The 22,498-nt window shown below is 48.8% G+C and overlaps 1 pseudogene; it reads left to right on the top strand.

The window, feature by feature from the left end:
- The first annotated feature begins 21,537 nt into the window (after nt 1-21,537).
- Nucleotides 21,538-21,707, top strand: LOC122917936 (annotated as a pseudogene).
- The last annotated feature ends 791 nt before the right edge of the window (nt 21,708-22,498 follow it).

Here is a 22,498-nt window from a genome sequence, read left to right as displayed (position 1 = left end):
GGCCTCTCCCCACCTAGCAGGTCCAGACCCCACTTGTCTGCTTTCCTCTGGAGCCCCCAGTCTCGTGAACACGGGCGGCAGGAGACAGCTGGCGGGAACCGTGTGACAAGCACCAGGGCACCGCGCGGGGCCTGACGCACACAGACGTGTGTGTAATCCAGAATTTCGGAGCGGTGGGAATCACGGTCTTCCCAGGGAGTAGCAGAGGCCCTGAGGCCGGGGCGGGGGCTGGCGAGGGCTGCATAGACCCGGAGGACTCTGCGGCAGGAGGCGCCCCACGACCCAGCCTGAAGATGGGCCGGACACCCTGAGTGCTGGCTCAAGGCGGGACTCCCATTTCCAGCAAAGTCTGCAAAAGCAGTGCCATGGAGTAATGGAGAACAGATGGGAAATCCGGGGAGACGCTGGGAGGGCCAGGGGTCGGAGTTCAGGAGCGTTTCTGGAAAGAGAATAAAGGGAGAGTTTCTTGGGTCTGATTTTCACATGCCTGAGCTATGTAACCGGACAAATATTTGTGGATCTCCTCCAGCGCTGCACAGCCGCCATGGGAGCCCGCCGAGGAATGTTCCCGCATACCAGTCTCCCTGCTGGCCCCAGACTGCCCTGCAGCTGACCCTAGCCATCGGGAACTCCACATTTTCCCCGAGAACACGCGGTGTCACCCCACTGGCTGTTCCCTGGGCTGTGCTGTTCACACCCCACCCCTCCATGTCCGGGTCTGTGCTCCAGGGCTTCCTGGGGAGGGGCCGTGGGATGTAGACACTGGCTAGGCGCCCCGTGGACCCGTGGGAGGGCCTGGTGGGCGTGCTGCTCTGCGTGGGGTGCGCGCGGCATCGCAGGGGGCCTGGGAGGGGTCCCAGCCTCACACTCGCGCACTCCCTACGGTGTCTGTGAAAGACCCTGGAGCCGCACCCAAGAATCAAACAGCACGCCTCCACTGGATGCAAATTGCAAGAGGTTTATTGGTCACACAGGCGCCTGCGGACGCATCAGCCTTTGTGGGCCGAGCGTGCCGGGCTAAGTTGGGGAGCAGATTGTATAGGGCAAGGTTGGGGTGGCGGGAAGCGAGTTTACAGAAGCAGATGCTTGGTTACAGGGATCTGATTGGTTAACCTAAATCAAGCATTGTCAGGCACTGTAACGGTTTGTTCTGGCGGGAAGCGGTGGCGGGAAGCGATCCTACAGAGGCAGATATGCATGGTTACAGGAGTCTAATTGATCAATTTGATTCAGGCATGATTGGGCGTTGGGGTCAGGGCGTTCTGGCGGTTCCTTGGGACAGCACTCTGGAAAGTCCCGGTACATTTCGTTTCTCATTTGTCTCTCCTTTTGACAGACCGGGTGACCACAGACAATGTGTTGCCATCAGGCTATGGGGACAATAGGTTGCTAAAACAAACCTTACCAAGGAGGAAGGGGGTCTTTCATCTGCAGCTGTGTAAACCTGGAAACTCGGGAGCTTGCCGCCCTGACTTGGGCCCCACGGGTGGAGCCTGAAGTGATGGATTCCTGAAGGCTTCGGTCAGCGGGTCCCCTGCGGCCTGCATCTGGCTGGTTGCTGGCGAGGTGCCCCACCGCTTGTTCGGAGAGACACGGTTATTTCTGACCGGAAACCAGCCAGCAGGGGAAATGCAATGTCACCGCACCAGCAAAAGCTCTGCCGTTGCATTGGTGGTGACACCAGTAGACGACGAAGCCCCATTTGGGTGTCTCTGATTTTACTGGAGTCGTCTCAGTGTAACATTGAAAGAAGGCATTTGGGGCACTTCCGCCTGCCTGGGACTGTGCGGCCCTCAGGCTGGTGCAGCTGAAGGCAGAGGGCAGAGGCACATCCCTTCTGCCTCACCCGGGTGTCACCCAGCTCGGAGATGCCCCGTGCGGGAACCTGTAGGTGACCACCAGCAGCAGCAGCTCTGATAGAGAGATAACAGGGCTTGGACTCTAGGAAACAGGAACGTCGCGGAAGCTGCTTTATTCTTGCAGCTTCAAAATACGCTGTCAGGTCTGGTGGTAGCAAAGAGGTCAAGGGCCCCCGCACCTAGATGGAGACTGGGGTCACGTGACCCCAGCCAGGCTGCCAATGTGGACAGCAGCCAGGCCCTTGCCAGGGAGGTCACCCTGAAGATGGGTGAGTCGGACTGCCAGGACCGCAAGGCCTGGAGAGGGCCTGGCACATAGTAGGTGCTCTGTTAGCTTCCGTGAGCACCTGAAGGTCTGATAATGAGAAAGAGAATTGAAGTGTCTTGAGTTTTGTGCGTCTGGTGCCAGTCTGTTGTTTTTGACCAGGATCATCCTTCCCTGTTTTAAACTTTTTTATCTTTTCTGCCTCAGTGCTGCCCCTTGCTTCGGGGCTCTGCTCTGGCTCCGTGAGGTTTGGGTGGGCCGCCCCCCACACAGCTGGGGATTCCACATAAGTAGGCCCCCCCAGTGCTCCCTCCTGAGGACGAGCGACTCCAGCCATGCGTACAATGACTCTGCACCCCGAGGACCCCTGGGCCCCTGCCCGTCCCATGCCTGGACTTCAAGCCTTCCCATTCATTCTATGGGATGTCCCGGTTCCTAGGATGAGAACCCGTTTTCATTCTGTTCAGGTTCAGAGTTGGTTTCCACCACCCCAATGAGCTGAAAAATACGAGATGACAAAACAATGTGCATTCCATGTGGATGATATCTTTCTCCCAAAAAGCCCTTATGAAGCTGATGATGCTTGTGATGTGTTAGAAGCAAGGACACGTCGGTGCTGGATGCACGCTGGGCTTGGGCTCCGCACGTGTGAGTATGTGGTTCCTGCTCTGCTCGCTCCCAGAGACCCGCCTTCCCTTTCGCCGGGAGCGTGGTGAAAGTGAGCTCGAAGCCCTGCCTCCAGCGTGCCTTCCAGCCGTGGGTCTGTGCGGCTCCCAGTCGCGGCCCCCATCCTTGCTCCTGGGACCCCGGGCCCTCTGAAACTGTAGGCACAACTGTGTTTGTGAGTACCGCATTGAGTAAGGTGGCCATAGTTTTGTTCAGATCCTCAGAGGCCCCCTGGCCCCCAAATGAGGCCTACCGTCGACAGAAAAGCCTCCATATTCCTTCACACGTGCATGAGCCCTACGGTAACTTCTGCTGCCTTGGGTTTATGGAATACCCTATATTCCATAAATCCAACAACTGTGAAGCACTCACAAGTCTTAGAACATGCTAGGGTGTTTAATGATTTCCTATTACTATACCTGCAGCACCTTCTGGAAGGTTCTCCCCGTATAGCTTGCTTGTCCCTTGCCAGCTGGCATCCTCTCCCTCATCCTGCAGTGCTCCCTCCAGGGATGCCTCCCTCTGCAGAGCTAACGCTCGGAGAGGACCGCCTCTCCCGGACACAACTTCATTACTGTCCACATGGGTCTGATGCTGCCCACGTCCCAGCACTGCGGCCCCTGGTTCCTCTGCATTTGGATCCCCCCGCCACACCCTGTGTTTTCTCTGTGCCCCAGCACACTGCTGGCCACATGGCAGGTGTCGACAAACACACAAGAAATACAAAAGTATTAATACTTTTTCCTCTGGAATTCCCAGATTACTTTATCTTGGCTTCACCAGTCCTGTGTGATAGTTAATGGTGTGTGGTCTTTGCCAGCCTCTGCAGAGTGGAGGTCATCTAATGGGGGGGTGCACTATGACTGATGTCTGATTTACAAAGGGGAGAGAATTCTCATTGCCTTTATCAGCAGCCCGTGTCCTGTACCGACCCCTGCTTAGCTGAGCATCTCCATGGTGCTGTGGTCACCGGCTTCTACAATGACCCCAATAAACCCATCTCCTATTACCACGCCCTTGTGGAGTCCCCTCCAACATGTGGTCAGATGGGTCCATGGGACCATTGATATAGGGTATGAGCAATGGCCCATCCCTTAAGTGATTAAGTCAGAGGAGAAACTGACTTCTGACAGGTGCCGCCTGCTTCGCACACCCCCCACCCCCCATTGCTTGCGCTGGGGAAGCCAGCGATCACTTCATGTGCAGCTCGGCAGGGTGGCCTCCATGGGGAGGAACAGAGGCCTCAAGCCAAGGGTCGGTGGGGGGCTGATGTCTGGTGACAGTGGTGTAGACCGGAATCCTCTGGCCCCACGCAGGCCTTTGGATGAGACCATGGCCCTGGCTGACATCTGAGCTGGGAACACCCAGGCCATTCACCCCTGGGTTCTCACCCCAGAGACTGTGGGTCTTGGAGTCATGTGTCACGTAGCCGAGACCAACTAACACAGTCTGTATGAAAAGTTACAGGGCTTTGCATTATGACTGACACTTACAAAGTATCCAAACTACCATGAAATGATTATCATGACCCTTTCCAGAGAGTGAAAATTAGGTGATTCAGGAGACAGACCTACAACTAGAAATCAGCTTCAAGGTTTCACACCTGGTGAATTTCTGGTCTTTTTTTGGTTTGACATGAATGAGAGGGAAAATCACTTCCTTCCAATCTCCTGGCAGTCCAGGTGTGTGTGGCAGCTGCTAGTGCTCATGGAACTCTATTCCAGCACATCCTTAGAAGCCAGACCTCGGATGAGTGGGAAGCAGGCACGGAGCAGGGAGTGTCTGGGACATGGGGGTGGAGGAGTCGGCTCCCTGGGATTGGGGCTGACCGTCAGAGCCTGGGCACCGATGCTGACTGCGGCATCCCGCATCCACCCGAAGCATACCTCATCCGGGTCTGTGGTTTGCTGACCTTGGCCAAGCACAGCCGTAGTTCTCCTGTAGCGAGAAGACTTGCAGCCAGAGGCGTCCAGAGCATGTCTGTTACAACGTTCATGCTCACGGATTCGTCCATGATGGGAAAACTCATTCCAGCTGAAACTCATAAAACTTAGCCTGGGAATGAAATTTAAAACAGAACAAAAGAGCTACAGCCCTTCCCCCCTTCCCTTTACCCAGTAGGACCATATATTTTCAGAGCGACTTGATCTCTGGCTTGAATTCCATGAAAGGACATAAGGGAGATTTTGAGTATACAGGAAATGTGGACCGTTGTCCCAAAGGGGTGTTTCCCCTTGATTTGTTTCCCACAGTTCTGAAGGTGGAATCGTCCTAAAAGGCGATGGCTGGGCATAGAAAGCAGTGGCTCTGCCATTTGATGCTAAAAAGACAGTATAACCGAGTGTTTACCTCGGACACGCTGTATTTTCTACATGTGAACTTACTCCCAACAATCTTATGTAGAACGAACAGGGGGCAGACTGCAAAATACTAGTGAGGAAAGTAACAAATAACAGACATCAGCATCCATTAAGAGTGTACCAGGCATTATTCTACTCAATTTGCATAACCATCCTGCGAAATGGCTACTCGTCCTACTATCCATGTTCACGTATACAAAAGCTGAGGCCCAGAGAGGTCTAACAACCCACCCAAGTTCACACAAGAAACTCCTTCCTGAGTTGGGATTTGAACCCGGGTCAAGTAGCTGGAAAGTTTGTGTTCTTAGCCACTGTATTTTCACTGAAATGGAAATTCATGCCCTCTTCTTGGATGTGAAGCCTAATTATTGATTTGTACATTTGGAAATTAAAAAAAATTTCAAATCAAAGTATATTTCAGGTAAGTTGACAAAAAGTTCTAAAGCTCATTCAGAAAGAATATAGAACAAGAGCTTAAAAATCCTAAAAAAGAAAAACAATAAGGATGATGCTTCCTAGCAAATTTTTCACATATACGGTAAAAATGTTAATAAATTAGTTTGATGCTACTGTTTGGGCCAGAAAATAAGTGGAACAAATAGGGAAGTCCAGAATCACACAGAAATACATAAATGACTCTATTAACTTTTCCTGAACAGCCACAGTGACTTTCCCGTTAATGGTAAAGGAGTCCCCCAACTGCGACTGTCACAATCAGCCGAGCCCCAGGGGAAAAAAGTTAGATCCTTCTCTCACGTCCTGCATCTAAACAAACCTGAGGTGGTCTACATACTGAAGGAGCGGCAACACATGTAAAGCTCTGAGCTCAGCGGGAAGCCAGCGTCCACATGCTCAGCGTGCAGGAGACCCCAAGGTGCCTGACGGTGCAAGCGAGAACCACAGACGGAAGGACCCCCAGGTTCGTCCTCGCAGAGATGCGTACCGAACAGTATTGTAGGGAGCAGAGGGTCAAGACAGAGATGCATTTGCAACGTAAGTGACGGGTAAAGGATTAAACACCTGAATATACGTTAGCTCCCTGTCCAAGGGAGAGGCGGTACCAGCCGGGAATACTGAAGCCAGGAAGGAAGACCAAGAAGCCAATGACTGTCTACAGAAACTACCAGCCTCAACAGGCATCCAAGACACGGATTCTCTCTCTGTCTCTCTCTACTGCTGTTCCTGCCTCTCTGTCTCTGTTGGTCTCTTTCTGTCTCCCTCTCTCCGTTTGCCTCTCTCTCCCTCCGTGTATGTCTCTCTCTCTCTGCCTTTCTTTGTCTCTCTCTGTCTCTCTCTCTGTTTCTCTCTGTGTTTCCATGTTTCTCTCTGTGTGTGTGTGTCTCTGTCTCTCCTCTCTCTGCGTGTCTCTCCCTCTCTGTGTGTCTCATTCTTGGTTGACAAAGCTTAAAGAGAATGGTAACACTCAGTTTTTGGAGGTCAGGTAGGAAAAGATCCTTAGTGTCTTTTCTGAAGATAAAGGTGATATTCACTTACTATGAAGCTCAAGGAAACATTGAAAACTGTACGAAACAGAATGGATGTTCCATGATATCTCCCATCCAAAGCTGATCTTGTCACCATTGCCTTCTGTGTCTTGGCCGGCTGTCCCAGGCGGTGTCCTCACCAAGCCCATCTTGCACACAACCCAGAGTGTGCTGGTTCTGGGAGGAGGGTCTTACATACAGGTGGTGGCCCTCGGCAGCAGGAGGCACACTATTGTTGCCACACTGTTCCTGGCCCCCTGGCCCCCAGTCAGACATCCTGTGGATGTTTGTGGAGGAGGCATAAGGCCCATACTTATGTCGATCTTTGTAAATCTTTTGATTTGTTATGCAGCAATTGGAGACTCCTATGCTAACTGGGCCAAAGCACAAGGAGATTGGAGATGACCCCTAACACGTGGAGAAAGACAGAGAAATATCTAGTACAGTTCCCCAGGGGATATCACCATGCCCAAGACAGCACTGCCTACCTCCTTCCCAAAGATGAACAACTGGGGAAGTCTGACAGATTCCATGGGAGTTTGGTCCTGGCTAAGTCCTGTGGGCAGTGGAATGAAGCCTCTGAGTCTCAGCCCCTACCTGCAAAGGCCTCCAGGCCCAATGCCCACCCCTGTGGATGGTATTCCAGGGTGTTCTGCCCAGCCCTGTGGATGAAGCCTGAGCAAATGTGCAGTCCAATCCCGCAGCACTGAAGGGTCTGGGCAACTGGGCTCCAGGGAGGGCTGCTGACTTCCCAGCTCCCCTGCCTTCTCTTCCCTGGGGTTAGGGGTGGTCCCAAGCCCCAGCCCACTGCAGAGACCCAGCCTTGCGTGAGTTATAAGCCATGCTAGTGGGTAAACCCCAGCTCTGAGCAGCTGGAACAAACAAGGGCATTCACTTGCTCACACAGCTGGTACGTCCAGGAAGACTGGGGCTCAGGGCAACAGGCCCAGAGCAGAGGAGTTCTCTCCCGTCTTTGCTCGGCTCTTCCTGGTCTCACTTCCTGGCTGTGACAGTGGTGGGGACGGGCTACAAGTACATCCCGGGTCCTCTCATCCTAACTCTGATTGCTGAGGCAAAGACCTTTCTCTCTGTTGCCACACTGAAAAAGTTCGGGCCACAAACTCCCTGAACCAGCCGCTGTGGCCAGGGCCGGGTATATCTTTTACCAACGTGGCCAGAGGCTGAGTACACGAGACGATGGTTCTCCAAAGCCCCATGAGCACATCAGGGGCAGAGCTGCTCCCATACGCCAACAGCTGGCAGGAGCTCATTTCTGGTGGGTGTATCTTTCAATCCACCGACCTCAGCTTAGCAGCATGGGAACCAGAGGGGAGCATCTCTTGATAGAGCATGTGTTGGCTCGGGCACTGTGCACAGAACCCCAGCTTCACTGCCTTTCATGGGGCTATGCTCTGGCCCCCAGAACTTGCACTAAGCTGAGGCGGTTCCCTCCTCCCTCTTCATGCCGCAGGAGTCCTGCTGCCTCCGACTACTCGGCCCCCGAGCCCCACCCTGAGGGCCCACAGGGCCGGGTGCTTGCGCCCTCAGGGGCCCCACCTCAGGGCCACCTCCCTCCCTCCCTGTGTCTGTCACAGTCCCTGGGGTTCCCGTTCTTCCCGCAGCTTGTCCCGCTGGCTCCCTGGCACTGATGATGTGTCACGAGGCCAGGGGTGATGTAGATGCATTTAAAGTGTTTCATTTCCAAGTAGAGTGACTTAAAAATAAAACACCAGCAGAGTCCGACATCCTCTTGTGGGCCTCAATAGCTGGGTGAATGGGAATCTGAGAAACACTTTCCAGCAAAATCCCCTGGAGAGAAGACTCCCAGCAAAGCTGCTGATGCAGAGCACGGTTTAAATAACGAACCGCATCCATCTACAGACGCTGTGCTTGGCTCTGTTAGCAACAAGTGTTTTCGAGTCCCATTGAGGTCAAAGCTTCGTAGCTCCAGTACCAGCAAAGACAAGCTCTGGTTCGCTGGGGCTTTGCTGGCCTCCTGCATGGCTCCCAGCGGGAAGGCAGGTGCCCGTCTGAGGACCAGCTGGGTGAGGGCCGGGGCCTTGCCCTGCGCTTCCCACGCTGTGAAGAGCACGCGAAGAGCATGCATGCCGGTGTCCCGGGGCTGTGGATCAGAAGTCCAGTTCGGGGAGCTGCACGCCTGGATCAAGTCCCTGAGAGGCTGGTTCCTTCCCAGGCCTCTGTTCTCTGCAGGCGACACAGCCTGTGGGCTGTTTGGGAACCACCGTCTCCAACACCGCTCAGCCCATGGAGGCCTTGTTACCGAAATGGTGCGGGGCAATAGCAATGCATGAAAATAGTTTTACAGAAAAAAATCCACTAAGAGTGAAGAGTATGGGGGGACACTAATGGTAGATCTGGAAATTCCCATGTATTCCTGGAAGCGGGAGAGTAGACCAGTGGCAGTGCTGGAAGAGGAGCGGGCAGCTCCAGGTTAATGCAAGTCCAGGGCCTGCACGGGGCTTGCCCCGCAGAACCGCAAGTCCGCAGGGCCGAGGGCGCGGGCAGTGAGCGCAGGGAGCCAGGTGCACACCCGGCAGGCACCCGCAGCAGCTGTGTCCCTCCTCCCACGCGCCCGCCAGCTCCGCGTCTGTGCACAGGGGACCTGTGGAGAGGGGACCCCGAGGGTCCTCGTCTGGGATTTGGGAATTGAGCGGGGAGCTGGGTCAGGGCAGATGAGTCCGACACTTCATTGCTGGAGGCCAGTGGCTACTGTTTAACTGCTGGAGATCAAGGGAGGGGAGTCCGGCTTAGCAGCGGAAGAACGAGGCGGGCGGAGGGCGGCCTGGCGCGCCGGGCTCTGTACTCCGCGCTGCCCGTCGCCCGGGGCCTTCCGGTCGCGGCTTCCGGTCCGGGGCTTCCGGGTGGCGGCTTCCGGTCCGGGGCTTCTAGGGGCGGCTTCCGGTCAGCGGCTCCGAGGAGGCCTGAGCTAGCGCGCGGGCGTCCGGCTCCAGGGGCCACGCTTTGAGTGGGAAGCGCTGGGGAACGCGGCCCCCGGAGTGCGGACAGGCGTGGGCGAGGAGCGGCCGCACTCGCCGCCTGTCGTGGCGTCTGGTGGGGTTTTCTGGCCGTGGGCGCTCCATGCTGGTCAGGGGGCCGAGGCGGCAGCCGCAGAGACGCCGAAATGCAGCCGCCAGGAGGGAAGAACTGTTCCTCCTCGTCGTCGGAGGTCAGCGGCGGACGGCAGGGGAGCGGCCCTGTGGCCCCAGGCGCCTCTGGCTGTCTTTCCAAGGGCGGGGCCGCGACTTGTGTGCGATGTCCCTGTCTGGACCAGCCACGTGGCCTCGCGGACCGGCCCGCGCGGGAGCGAGGCCGCCACCTGTGCCCGGGAGAAGGCGGGCGCCCGCGGCAAGAGCTCCGCTGGCTGCTGCGAGGACACTGGGCAGAGCGGGGCGCCCGCGGGGGGGCAGGAGGCGGACGCCGGCCTGTCCCCAGGGGCCTCGCGGCTCGAGCAGGAGCTGGTGTCGTTTGGAAAAGGCCGTCCCGCCGCGAAGGACAGGTGGAGAAAGGTAAGGTACACACAGGACGGTATGACCTCTAGAGTACGCTAAGTCTGAGCGTCAGAAACCTTTTTCAACCCCCAGTAAAACCGGAAACTCTGCAGAGACATCGCTGACTTCACAGAACAATCCCTTTAAGGAAGCTCTGTGCCCAGAGTGGGGTTAGAACTCGCGACCCCGGGGATCAAGAGCCACTCACTCCACCGACTGAGCCAGCCGGGTGCCCCAACTTCATAAACAAATTCTAAGTGTGTAAAATACATATTTAAAAATATTTACATATGAAATATGTTTTATATGTACAATATATACTTGATATAGTTATACAACATACACCAGTATATAAACACACACACAATATACACATGTAAATAACCAAAGATACCCAATAAGTCGAAAGACCACTGTTAGATTGGAAATAGATTTGTACTGCATAGGAAGGATAAATTCCTAATGCTGTAATCTATAGACAACCCTTGAGCAATAATAAGAAAAAGAAAACTAAAAAGATGGTCAAAGACATAAATAGCTGCTAAAGAGAAGCAAATAATTGTCAAGGATATGCTAAAATTAGCATATGCAGAATTACAAAAATTACCAAACAGGATCATTTCTGCTGCTGGTAGAAATGTGTAGAAAAGCACCTTCGTTCATCGGTGGTGGAGCTCCACGTTGCTGTCGCCCTTTGGTGAATAATCTGGCAATATGCATGAAAATTAAAAATAGAGTCAGCCTACACTTTAGGATCCAGGCAGTAGAAAAACCCGACATGTACGTAAACATAAGAGTATTTACTGCAGCCTTGTTCTACAAACACCGCATGGTGAAACCCCTGAAGACACATTGCCCATCAGTTGGGCAGTGCTTGCAGAAATTGTGGGAACCCCATTCCGTGGAATACTACTCAGTCTTCGGAAGGAATGTGTGAGGTCTACACCATGCGGTGTTGAGGTATTTCAGAACTACCAGTGAGAAAAGCAAGATACAGGAAAGTATGCCAAAATGTTAATCCTTTCTGGAAAATTTTTTAAAAAATAGGAACACTTAAGAATGTTTACATAAAAAGTTTAATATTTTAGCATACAATTATACGTATATGGAGAGAGAACTGGGTTTACATGTGAGGAGTGGGGTGAGGATGGGAACCTCAAGAAAGGGCAGTTAAAGGATGTGTGAGGATGACGGACAGCGACTAGAATATGATCCCGTTTTTGCTCGAGTCATACAGAGATCTACATGCAAGGCTGGAAACCAACATGCTTATGTGGTGATTTCAGTTTGGTGGGATTTGGGTGTTTTTCTTATGCTTTAAAAAACTGAAAATGCTGAATGGGCACATATTAGCTGTGTAATCAGAGAAAGCCCTGAGCTGACCTGTGAAGGCTGCCCTGTGCTGCTGGGGAGGCCGTATGGGACCTGGGACGAGGATCCTGCTGATCCCTGCCTTTCCATGGGTGTGTGAAGGGGGCCTGTCCGCTTCCTCTCGGCCAGCCTGTCCCGCAGCTGGACTCCACCGCGTGGCCCGTCCAGCTGGAGGGAGGATTGTGCTGCTGAGTCCTGCCCCTGAGCCTGACCCCCAAAGCCATGCTCAGATGAACCCACAGCTGTTCCAGATCAGTTGGTTGCTCAGAGCCCTGCGTGAGGTGGGCGCGGTGGCTGTGGGCCCTTCCCCAGGCTGTGCACGGCGCTCTCTGCGCCCCTCAGACTCACCATGTCACCATCCCAGCCCCACGCTCTTCCCACCCCTCTCTCAAGGCCCTCTGGTGCCCCTGACACTATGCAGTCGTCACCAAATGGGTTTGGCGTCTGTGGCGCTTGTGGTGGTTTTAAGGCTTCCAAACATGTGTGCAGATTCTTTGACATGCCTCCCAAAAGTTTTAGATACATTATATCTTGAAATAAGTATAGATTCACAGGATATTGCAAAAATCACACAGAGAGGCTTGGGCACACTTTACACTGGTTTCCCCCGGTGGTGACATTTGGTAAATCTATGGTACACTGTGAAAATGAGGAAGCTGGCGTTGGTGGAATGCACGCGTGTGGTTCTGGGTCACCTCAGCACATGCAGGATCCTGTGGCCCCACCAGCAAGACACCAGCTGCATCACCCCCACAGAGACACCCCCCCACGTGGCCTCTCGTGCTGCCCCAACCCTCTGTCCCTCGTCTGTACCACGAATGTGTTCAGCAGCTCTAAGATAATGCTGTTTGGGAATGTTCCGTAGCGGGATCATATGTATGTGACATTTTGAGATTGGCTTTTCCAGTCAGCATAGGATCCCTGGGATCCCTCCAAGCAGCGGGGCGCACGATAGCGGATTCCCCGTGTGGCTGAGCCACGTTGCCGGGTCTGCATGAGCCGTAGCGGGCTGAACGGCTCCCCTTCCGAGGGACATTCCTATTTTGTCATTCAGGCTATCGCAAGGGAAGTTAGCGTGACAGTCATGTGCAGGTTTTTGCAGACATAAATTTTCATTTTTCTGTGATACGTGCTCAGGAACGCAGCTGCCGGGTGGCAGGGTGGCTGAGCGCGGAGTCTTTCAGAGAGCGCCACAGTGTGTGTGCGGAGGGCAGGGTCAGCGTGCCTTCTCCCAGCTGCGCGCGACGGTCTGTCCTCATCCTCTCCAGCCTGAGGTCCTGGCAGTATTTTTTACGTTAGCTGTTCCGGCAGGTGTCTGTCGCTGTCTAGTGATAGCTGTCTGTGGTTTTAATTTCCCTGGTGGCTAGTGATGCTGAACATCTTTTCATGTGCCTCATTTGTCACCCACACATCCTCTCCAGTGAGATTTGTCTTCACATCTTTTGCCCATTTTCTAATTAGATCCTTTATATTCTTACTGTTGACTTTGAGAGTTCTTTGTGTATTCTAGATAGCAGTCCTTTGTCACTACCACGTTTTGCAAATACAGTTGATCATCATTATTCATGAATTCGTACTTGGGATTCACCTACTCAAATTTACTTGTAACCCCAAAACAGTGCACACAGTGCTTTCGTGGTCATTGGCAGGCATGCCCTGAGTGGTGAAAATTCAGTTGCTGAATGCCCACGCTCCCAGCTGATGTTGAACAAAGCAATGCTCTGCCTTCTTGTAAACAAATGTGTCTTTCACGTTCCCTGCGGTGCCACCCTGTCCACATTTCTGTGCTTTTCGTTGGTGGTTTTGCTGTTTAAGATGGTCTCGGGCGTAGTGTGGACATAGCGTCCTGTGTTTCTCACACAAGGAGGCGGTGACGTGCTGCTGGCCGCGAGTTCCGTGTTAGGGAGTCAGCAATACAGGGTATCCTGGAACGGGAGCAGGAGATCCCCACACTGCTCGCGAGGCTGCTCTGGAAGGTGCTAACGCAGCCCCTCTACTGCGTGAAGAAACTCTGTAAGAGGTAGAAAAGCAGCGAAATTTGTGGGTTCGTGAGGTGACCACCAGTAACGCGAGGTGGATAGTGTGGCTGTGAAGAAAGCCAAAGCAGCTGACAGTCACATAACCCCGGGTCCGGAAGACGTTAAACTCTTCTCAGCAGAGCTGGCTCACACATTTTAAAAAGTGATAAAAATGTTAAAAATAAAAATGCTAAACTCGCAGGTGGACAGGTTGTGCATATCGGGATGCTAGGGAAGACGTTTAAACACACGCTAAATGTTAAGAAAAGCGTTCTTTTATTAAAAAGTTCATTAAACAGGGACGCCTGGGTGGCTCAGGGGGTTAAGCCTCTGCCTTCAGCTCAGGTCATGATCTCAGGGTCCTGGGATCGAGCCCCGCATCGGGCTCTTCTGCTCGGCGGGGGGCCTGGTTCTCCCTTCTCTCCGCCTGCCTCTCTGTCTACTTGTGATCTCTCTCTGTCAAATAAATAAATAAAAATAAAAAAAATTTTTTTTAAGTTCATTAAACATTTGTTAGATGAAAATATCGTGAGTGGAGGCTCACAGGAATCCGACACTGCATTTCCCCCAGAGAAATGGAGCAGCGTTTGCAAACTCAGTGTTCATGGCTGCTTTGGAGGATAAAACTGCAAATACAAGTCTCCATTCCATTTGCCTTTCATTTCCTTTCCTGCCTTGTGTTCTGGGTACAACTTCCGGGGCTGTGTGGAATACGAGTGTTGATTGTGGGCACCCTGGTCCCGGGCCCAGTCATAGGGGAAGACATCCCATCTTTACCATCCATCTTCATGGATGCTAGCTCTGGGCTTTTTGCAGGCAGGTTCAAGTTGAGGAATTTCCTCCCCGTTCCTTATTTTCTGGAGGAAGTTTTTTTTTTTTTTAAATCATGAATTGATACTGAGGTTTTCAAATGCTTTTTTGCATTGATATGATCATGTGAGCTTTTTTCTTTAGCCTGTTGGTATGGTGGATTACATTGACTGACTTTCGAATATTGAACTAATTTGCATCCCTGGCATAAACCCTGTTCAGTTATGGTGTATAATTCTTTTTACATATTGCTGAATCCTATTTGCTAATAGAGTCAGGGGATTTTTGCATCTCTGTTCAGGGGGGATATTGCTGTGTAGTTTCCCTTTTTTGTACTATTTTGGTTTTAGGGTCAGTGTAAGACTGTTCTCATAAAATGAAATGGGAAAATGCTCTCTTGTGTTTTCTGGAAGAGATTGTGCATTTTTGGTACTGATTCTTTAAACATTGGGTAGAATTCTCCAGTGAAACATCTGTCCTGGAGACTTCTTTTTCAAAGAAAAACTTAGTTGTTTTTTTTTTTTAAGTGAAAGTGTATCTGCACATACTTTACAAAGATTGTCATGAAGAATAGTAGTTCCCCCATTTTGTGCTCTCACAGAGCAACTCTGGCAACTCTCTTAACTAATTCTTTTGATACCCACCTCCATAGCTCAAACACATGTATGTTGCTGCTTCTTTATTTTTTAGTTTTAAGAAGTATCTAAGACCTCCCCAAGTGGGAGATGATGGTTTTCTTCTTCCCCTTCACTGACCCCACCACATATCTGTCCTCTCTTTCTTTCAATCTGGTTGAATAGATTTAAAAAATCTCAGCATTCAGTGCTTCTATTCCCGTCACATCCTTCCCAACTGAGCTACCAGTTTTACCACGATGATGACGGTGGTGCTGGTGGTAGCAATGGTGGTCCTTACCACTCACGCAGTGCCTTCTCTGGGCTGGGCATCTGAGGATGTTTTCACAAATCTCTTCCAAGACTGTTATAACCACCCTGACTTTACGCAGGGATGCCAAGTGACTTGCTAAAGGTAAGTTAGCCTTTATATGGAAGAATTTGAACCCCAAACATTCTGGATCTATATTCTGCACTCTCGACCACTACCCTGCAAACCATAACAACCTTGTGGTTTTTTTCTGAATTACCAACAGTGTCTGATTGTTTATTTTAAAAAATCTATTTACCACGTATTAGTTCCAAGTTCTCCTCCATTTGTGAAGAGCTGCTCTTGGTGTGTTCAAATACATCAGCACAATATCATCCTCCTGAATGTATGTCCTGAGCTCTGATCTCTTGTTGGGCTGGGTATTCTGCAGATATGTGCTTCCAGCTGGTATCCTGCGTCTTCTCTCTGTATCATCCTGGGGTTCTGTTCAGCGCTCTCTTACTAGGAACCTACTGTTTCCACAATGTTAGATCACATTCTTTCTAGTTTTATTTCCCCATTTTGACCAAGAACATCCTCTCAGCTTCCTGAGACAGGGAATGAGAAGTAAAATTTTTGAGCCCCTTACATCTAAAGATGTCTTTAACCATCTCCATATTTGATACTTCACCTGGGTATAAAAAAGTAAGATGGCAGGGCGCCTGGGTGGCTCAGTGGGTTAAAGCCTCTGCTTTCAGCTCGGGTCATAGTCTCAGGGTCCTGGGATCAAGCCCCGCATCGGGCTCTCTGCTCAGCGGGGAGCCTGCTTCCTCCACTCTCTATGCCTGCCTCTTTGCCTACTTGTGATCTCTCTCTCTGTCAAATAAATAAATAAAGTCTTTTAAAAAAAAAAAAAGTAAAATGGCATTGAATCTGAATACCTGAACATCTGAATATCGAAGACATTCCTCCATTGTCTTTTAGCTTCCATTGTTGCTGTTGAGAATTTCAAATGGGAGTCTGACTCCCATTCTTTGTATTTGACCCACTTTTTCTCTATGGAAACTTATAAAATCATCTTTTGTTCCCAGGGTTCTAGAAATCAGTAATGATGTGCTTTGATGGGGGATTATTATCATTTAATGTGACCCAAACTTGGGTGTATCTTTTCAATTTGGCAACTCAAATCTTCAGTTATAAGATTATTTTCTTAAAATATTTAATTCTTACTCCCACCACCATTTCTCAATTCACTGAGTCAGTGAATTTTATTTGAAATTGGCCCTTCTGAAGTTGGTCCCGTAGGTTCTTTTTGTTTTTTATCTTTCTCCCCATTTTCAATCAATTGTTTTGTACTTCCTGAGAGTGTGCCATATCTTCATCTTCCACCTTTCTAGGATGTTTTTATAAAGTAACTTTATAGTAAAGTTACTATAGGCACAGATCAAAAGTGCTCAGCTGTGTGAATTTTCACAAAGTGAAAATACTCATGTAGCCAACACTCAGGTCTAGAAGAGAACCTTACCAGATGTCATCACTGTGCCTTCCTCAGGCACTACCCTTCCTTTGGGAAACAACTGTCCCTTTTTCTAACATTATGAATTATCTTTACCTGGTTTTAAACTTCATACACATGGAATCACACAGAATTATATTTCTTTGTTTCTGGCTTTTTTCACTCAACATTATGTTTATGAAATTCTTTTATCTTGTGTACATTCTCATTTCTGTATGATATTATATTGTATGAATATATCACAGTTTATTTGTCCATTCTGCTGTTGATAGGTGAATGTGATCATTCTTGGCTGGTGTCTTTTGGTAAATATATGTGTGTATTTCAGTTGGGTATATGCCTAGGAGTAGAATTATTGAGTATATTCAACATTAGTAGATGTTGCCAATTGGTTTTCCAAAGCAGTTTTAGCAACTGACACTCCTGTAGCAGTGTGTGAGCATTCTGATTGCTTTACATTCCCACCAATACTTGGGATGTGAGTATGTTTGTTTCTCACTGTAGCTGCTCTGATAGGTAGTATATCATGGTGGTCTTAAGTGGTTTCTTCCTGGACTTGCATTCCTTTTTGTACCCATTTGAATATTCTCTTTTATAAAGTGACTGTCCAGACCTTTGCCCAAATTTTTATTGTTTTTTTAAATTTTTTTTCTTATTTATAGATGTTCTCTATATGTTCTGGATACAAGTAATTCATTGGGGATAAGATTTAAAATATTTTCTGCTATTTTGTGGCTTGCCTTTTGCTCCTGTGATGTTGTGCTTTCGTGAACACACGTCCTTAATGTTAGCATTGTCAAATACATCTATCCAGTGTGATTTTTCTGATATCCTATTTTAAATTTATGGTTCTCCAGCTATTCTTTGGCTAGTGCTTTCCCCTAAAGTATAATATTTCCTCTCGCCCTCTGAGGATATTAATGACTTTTTAGTTTTCTTCCCGTGTGTAACCTCTGCACCTTCCAGGTGCCCCTTCCTGTCTGCTCCCATCCCTGTCAGTCACCTGGTGGGCTTGTTTCAGTGTTTGTGACTCTTAGCTGTCTGCTGATGTGTGAATCCAGTGGGTTTCACTGTGCTAAGATGGGGGATGAGCTGTCTGGGGTGGAAAAGTCCCTGTTTCTAATGTATTGAGACCCTTTCTCTTGGCTTGGTTCAGATTCACCAAAGACACACTTCCAGACTTGTTCCTGGAGACTGAGTCCTGGGGCCACATTGGGGAAGAAGAGCAAGAGTCCCAAGTCAGCCAGTTGGGGGTCCCCCTATGTGGACATGTTTTGCTTGGCCTCTCCATAGAGCAAATCTCCAGCTTTCCATTAGACAGGGTGAGGAGGAGTCCCCCCTATGAGGAACAATGGATAGGTTGAGCGTCCCCTGCTTCTTAAGCAGATTTTAAACCATCTTCTAATTCTTAGCCCACTTTCCTTTCCTTCCCAGGGCCAGGATCTTCCCAATTTCTGAGCCTTTGGGGATTTTGCACTGTCTTTTCTCTTGGACTTCCCCACTGCTCTCTTATGATTTGGCTTTCCATGTTCTGCTAAGTCAGTTTCTACTCAACACTGCTTTCTAGCATCTGCAAATGTGTTGTTGTGTCTTTTTTCTTCTCTTTGTAGTTTTGTGTCTTCAAAAATCCCTTCGCATGTTTTTACTGAGGTTGCTGGAAAGGACAAGTGTAAATGGAGGTGCTTGATTTACTATCTTTAACTGAGAGTCACTACATTTAGTTTGCTAATTTATCCAGAATTTATATTTGTGTGTGTGTGTGTGTGGTGTGCCCTAGGAATATAAGATTATATATATTTTCCAAAGAGATATTTGTTTGTTCCAAAACCACTTATTGGATTGTTCATTCTCTCTGCACTGATTTGAAACATTACTTCATTATACTTGGACAATTTTCATACTTCCTCAAGTGTGCCAAGTGGTGTCCCACATGGGGCTATACCACAGCTGGTCCCACGCCTGGAGTGCCCCATGCCTGGAGTGCTCTGTTCCCAAATGTCCTCCCAGTGTGCTCTCTCTTTTCCTTAAAGCCTTTGTGCAGTGTCTCCTGACTAAGGAGTGCTCTGCACACCACCCTTGAGTCTTGGTATTTGGAAATCTCATCACGAGGTGGCTAAGGGTATAACTGTTTCAGTCTGAAGACCTATGTCATTTTCTTTTTAATTCATTATTTTTACCCTCCATTGTTACGATTTTTATTACAGGACTGCTACCACATGGATGTGGGAAACTGTGATAGTGTTGGTGATCTTTGGCCATTAGATTTTCATCTTCTGGTCTTTAGTTGAACAGTGACATTCCCACTCTGCATACCTGATGGCTGAGACTGAGGAGGTCGGGTTGGAGGACAGGTGGAGGAGGAGTCTGAGAAGTTGGCGGGTGAAGGAGGACTCTGAGAGGTTCTAAGATAAAAAGTCTTTTACTCTCCTTGTAACCCTGTCTCTCTTTGTTTGACCAATCTCCTTGTAATCCGTCTCATTGTTTAACCATGCAAAAAAATTTTAATTTTCTTCTAATATTTTGCATATCATCTCACAGAACTTGTGTTCTGCAGTATACAGATTCTAAAAACTGGCCCAGTCTAATATTTATGATGGGTTCTCAAATACTTTTAAAGAACAAATGATTTCCCCCTCGTCAATTTGTGAACCTCCTTGAGAGAGGTAATAATTTAAACTAGTTTTGGTCACTTGTACTCCAGGATGAAAAAGTAGTTAATGAGACTGGACTAAGCATCTCAGCATAAGGAAGTCTATGAAATGGGAAGCTGGCCAAGGGCACAGCCTCATCCAGAAACATTATCCTGTGATCATGGGAATTTCTCTTAAGCAAGCAGAATGTATTGTGTTCATATGTAGACTTCCAAGCCTGTTTCAGAATTGAAGCTTAAAGAAAACCAGTGGTGGCTGTGTGAGATATAACTTCCAGGTGCCAGGGCAGGACGGCAGGCCTGAGCTGAGAGGCACTCCGTCGTGGTCACGGTCATGTTCTCTCTGAAAGAAGAAAGCATTTTGTCTTTCAGATACCACAGTTTATTATTATTCCCAAACTGAAAGAAACCCACATTTGCTCCAGGAGACATTAGACGTCCTCCCTAAATTGGCTTTCAGTTTTCTTATTTCAAAAAATTTGATTCTTTAAAGTAATGGTAAAACCTCAGGTTTTAAATTTTTATTCTTATTGTAACCAGATGGGAGTTACAGATCTCTCTTGTACACATCAGAGACTGAAGAGGGGGTATCTGGTTAATCTCTTAGGTAGATCTCATAAATCCTCTGGCTTTTCCCTTAAGTGAAAAAAGTAATGAAATAGATTAGACTCAGTTACATGCTGTAATGTAAGAACTTTTACCTTAAGCTAGATCTAAAATTTATGGGTGTTCTTAATAGATAAAATTCATATCTTCAGAAATTGAAGCTTCAGGATCAGAAAACTATTAGATAAAAACATAAACAAAAAAACCCCTCTATGTGTCGTTGGCAAGTGATTTTGCCTTGATTTACTTTACTGAGGAATCAGTTGTTGTCACAAAAATGAGGTGGATGCAGCCCCCACTGATCCAGTGACATTTGGTGCCCCATGACATGGCCACCATATTGGGCAAACTCGCCTTCAAGGATATTGACCAGAATTTATTGATCACGTTTAAGTGCCATAAAATTACTTCTTCAAAATTTCATCATCATGTAGGAGTAGAAACATTTCAGAACAATTCCAATTATTGTTAATGGGGGTTGGGGTTATGGAGGACAGTAATATGATTCATTTAATTTTTTTTTAACATTGCTTGTATTGAAGTGTTCTCCCAGTACCCTCTAAGCAGATCATGATGGAAGGAAGGTTTTCACAAAGCTTGCATGATTTTGTAAGAAAAGTACCAAATTTGCCACAACTTTTCCAAAGTGATTGGCAGTACTAAGACAGAGTTCTGATTATGTTTAAAAAAAAATTGTTAGCATCCAGACTATCTCTGAAATAACCATGTCAAAATACCAGGATATTTATGTTTTAGGGACTTTCCAAATGGCAGGGACTCTAGGCTAAGAAGCAAGCCCGAAGCCTGGAGCGATCACACCAGGAGCCCGATGGGGTGTCTTGAGGGACCTCTAGTTTCTCTCCTCTGGCCACACAGTATGGGAGTGACCTCAGGGCTACTGCATCCTCCTTCCCCACGGCCAGCCCTACTGTGTCCTTTAGTGGACATGACATGCCTTGAGGCATGACTGACCGTTTCTCTTTGTCTCAAGTACTTTAATAATGTCATACCTGGTTTTAGATAATAAGTTATTAAATATGTATCTAACAAGAAAGCGAAGTTAATGACTATCGTATCAACTTTAGTCACCTCTTTTTTGTTCCAGAGGAAGAAACTGGGGCCCAGAGGGTTGCCAGGGCTTCCCGCCAGAGCCTCTTTTCCAAATTGAACCCCATCTTGTCCTCATAAATGGATCAGTGAAGACTTCTTCTGTTGGTCCTGGAATCACTGGTGCTTTCTCCTGACTGAATCAAAGGAATCTCTGGTGAGTTTATCACAATATCCTGTTTTCCTATATTTCTAACTCCCTAACATCACTGAAAAGCCTTACTCTAAATTGTTTTTTTTAAAAGATTTTATTTATTTATTTGACAGACAGAGATCACAAGTAGGCAGAGAGGCAGGCAGAGAGAGAGGAGGAAGCAGGCTCCCCGCTGAGCAGAGAGCCCGATGTGGGGCTCGATCCCAGGACCCTGAGATCATGACCTGAGCCGAAGGCAGAGGCTTTAACCCACTGAGCCACCCAGGCGCCCCAAGCCTTACTCTAAATTGTATGAGCTGTCACTTCTTGGCCTTTTGGCTAAGGTCAGATACAGCATCTGTTCTTATCAGTTTATATCTGATTTTGTTTTTTTTTACCTCTCACTTTATGGGGTGTGGTGATGCATGCATCAAAGGAAAGTTGGCACCAAGAAGATACTTAAAATTGCATTTTGAGTTTTTAAAAAAAGATAACATCTTTTTTGGTAATGTTTCATTTCCGTGTGGTAAGAGTGCCGATGGCTGTACGGTGGGTGATTCTCTCTCAAATCTGCACAAGTCACTCTTGCTTTCATAATGACGTCCTTCCACTCAACTAGTATTTCTGGATATTTAATCGTAAAGATGCCTTAGAGGTTAAAATGATTACTGTCGTGCCCACACTTGCAATGTTGTGATCCTATTGCTAAAAATAGGCCAGCTCTTCACACCTGTCAGAATGGGCAGATGCGGAACACTGACCGCACCGAACCCGGGACAGCACGTGGAGCCCCAGGAACTCGCAGGCGTTGATGGTGGGAACGCAGGCCGGTGCGGCCGCGGTGGAGGAGAGTCTGTTTCTTACAAAACTAAGCATCCGCTTACCATAGGATCCGGCGTGCTCCTTGCTAGTTAGTCAACAGAGCTGAAAATTTATATCCACACAGAAGCCTGCATATGAGTCTAAATAGCAGCTTTGGTCATAATTGCCAAGGTTTGGACGTGACCGAGTCCTCCTCAGCAGGAAGGAGAAATGAACCGTGGTGCCTCCAGACAGGGGACTGTCACTCAGCACTCTGAAGAAATGAGCTCTCGAGCTGGGAGAAGACATGAGGACACTTTAGTGCATGTCACTAAGTGAAAGAGTCTGAAAAGGACGTGTACTGTATGGCTTTAGCTATAAGACACGCTGGAAAAGGCAAAACTGTGGCGACAGTAGAGAGATCAGAGACTGGGCGGGGGAGAGGACAGGGGTCCTCTCCAGGGGTGAGCACAGAGGAT

Source organism: Neovison vison, chromosome 9 (genome assembly GCF_020171115.1).
Source record: "Neovison vison isolate M4711 chromosome 9, ASM_NN_V1, whole genome shotgun sequence".
Taxonomy (NCBI): Eukaryota; Metazoa; Chordata; class Mammalia; order Carnivora; family Mustelidae; genus Neogale; species Neogale vison.
The sequence above is the reverse complement of the archived record's forward strand: the minus strand, read 5'-3'. Positions and strand labels throughout refer to the sequence as shown.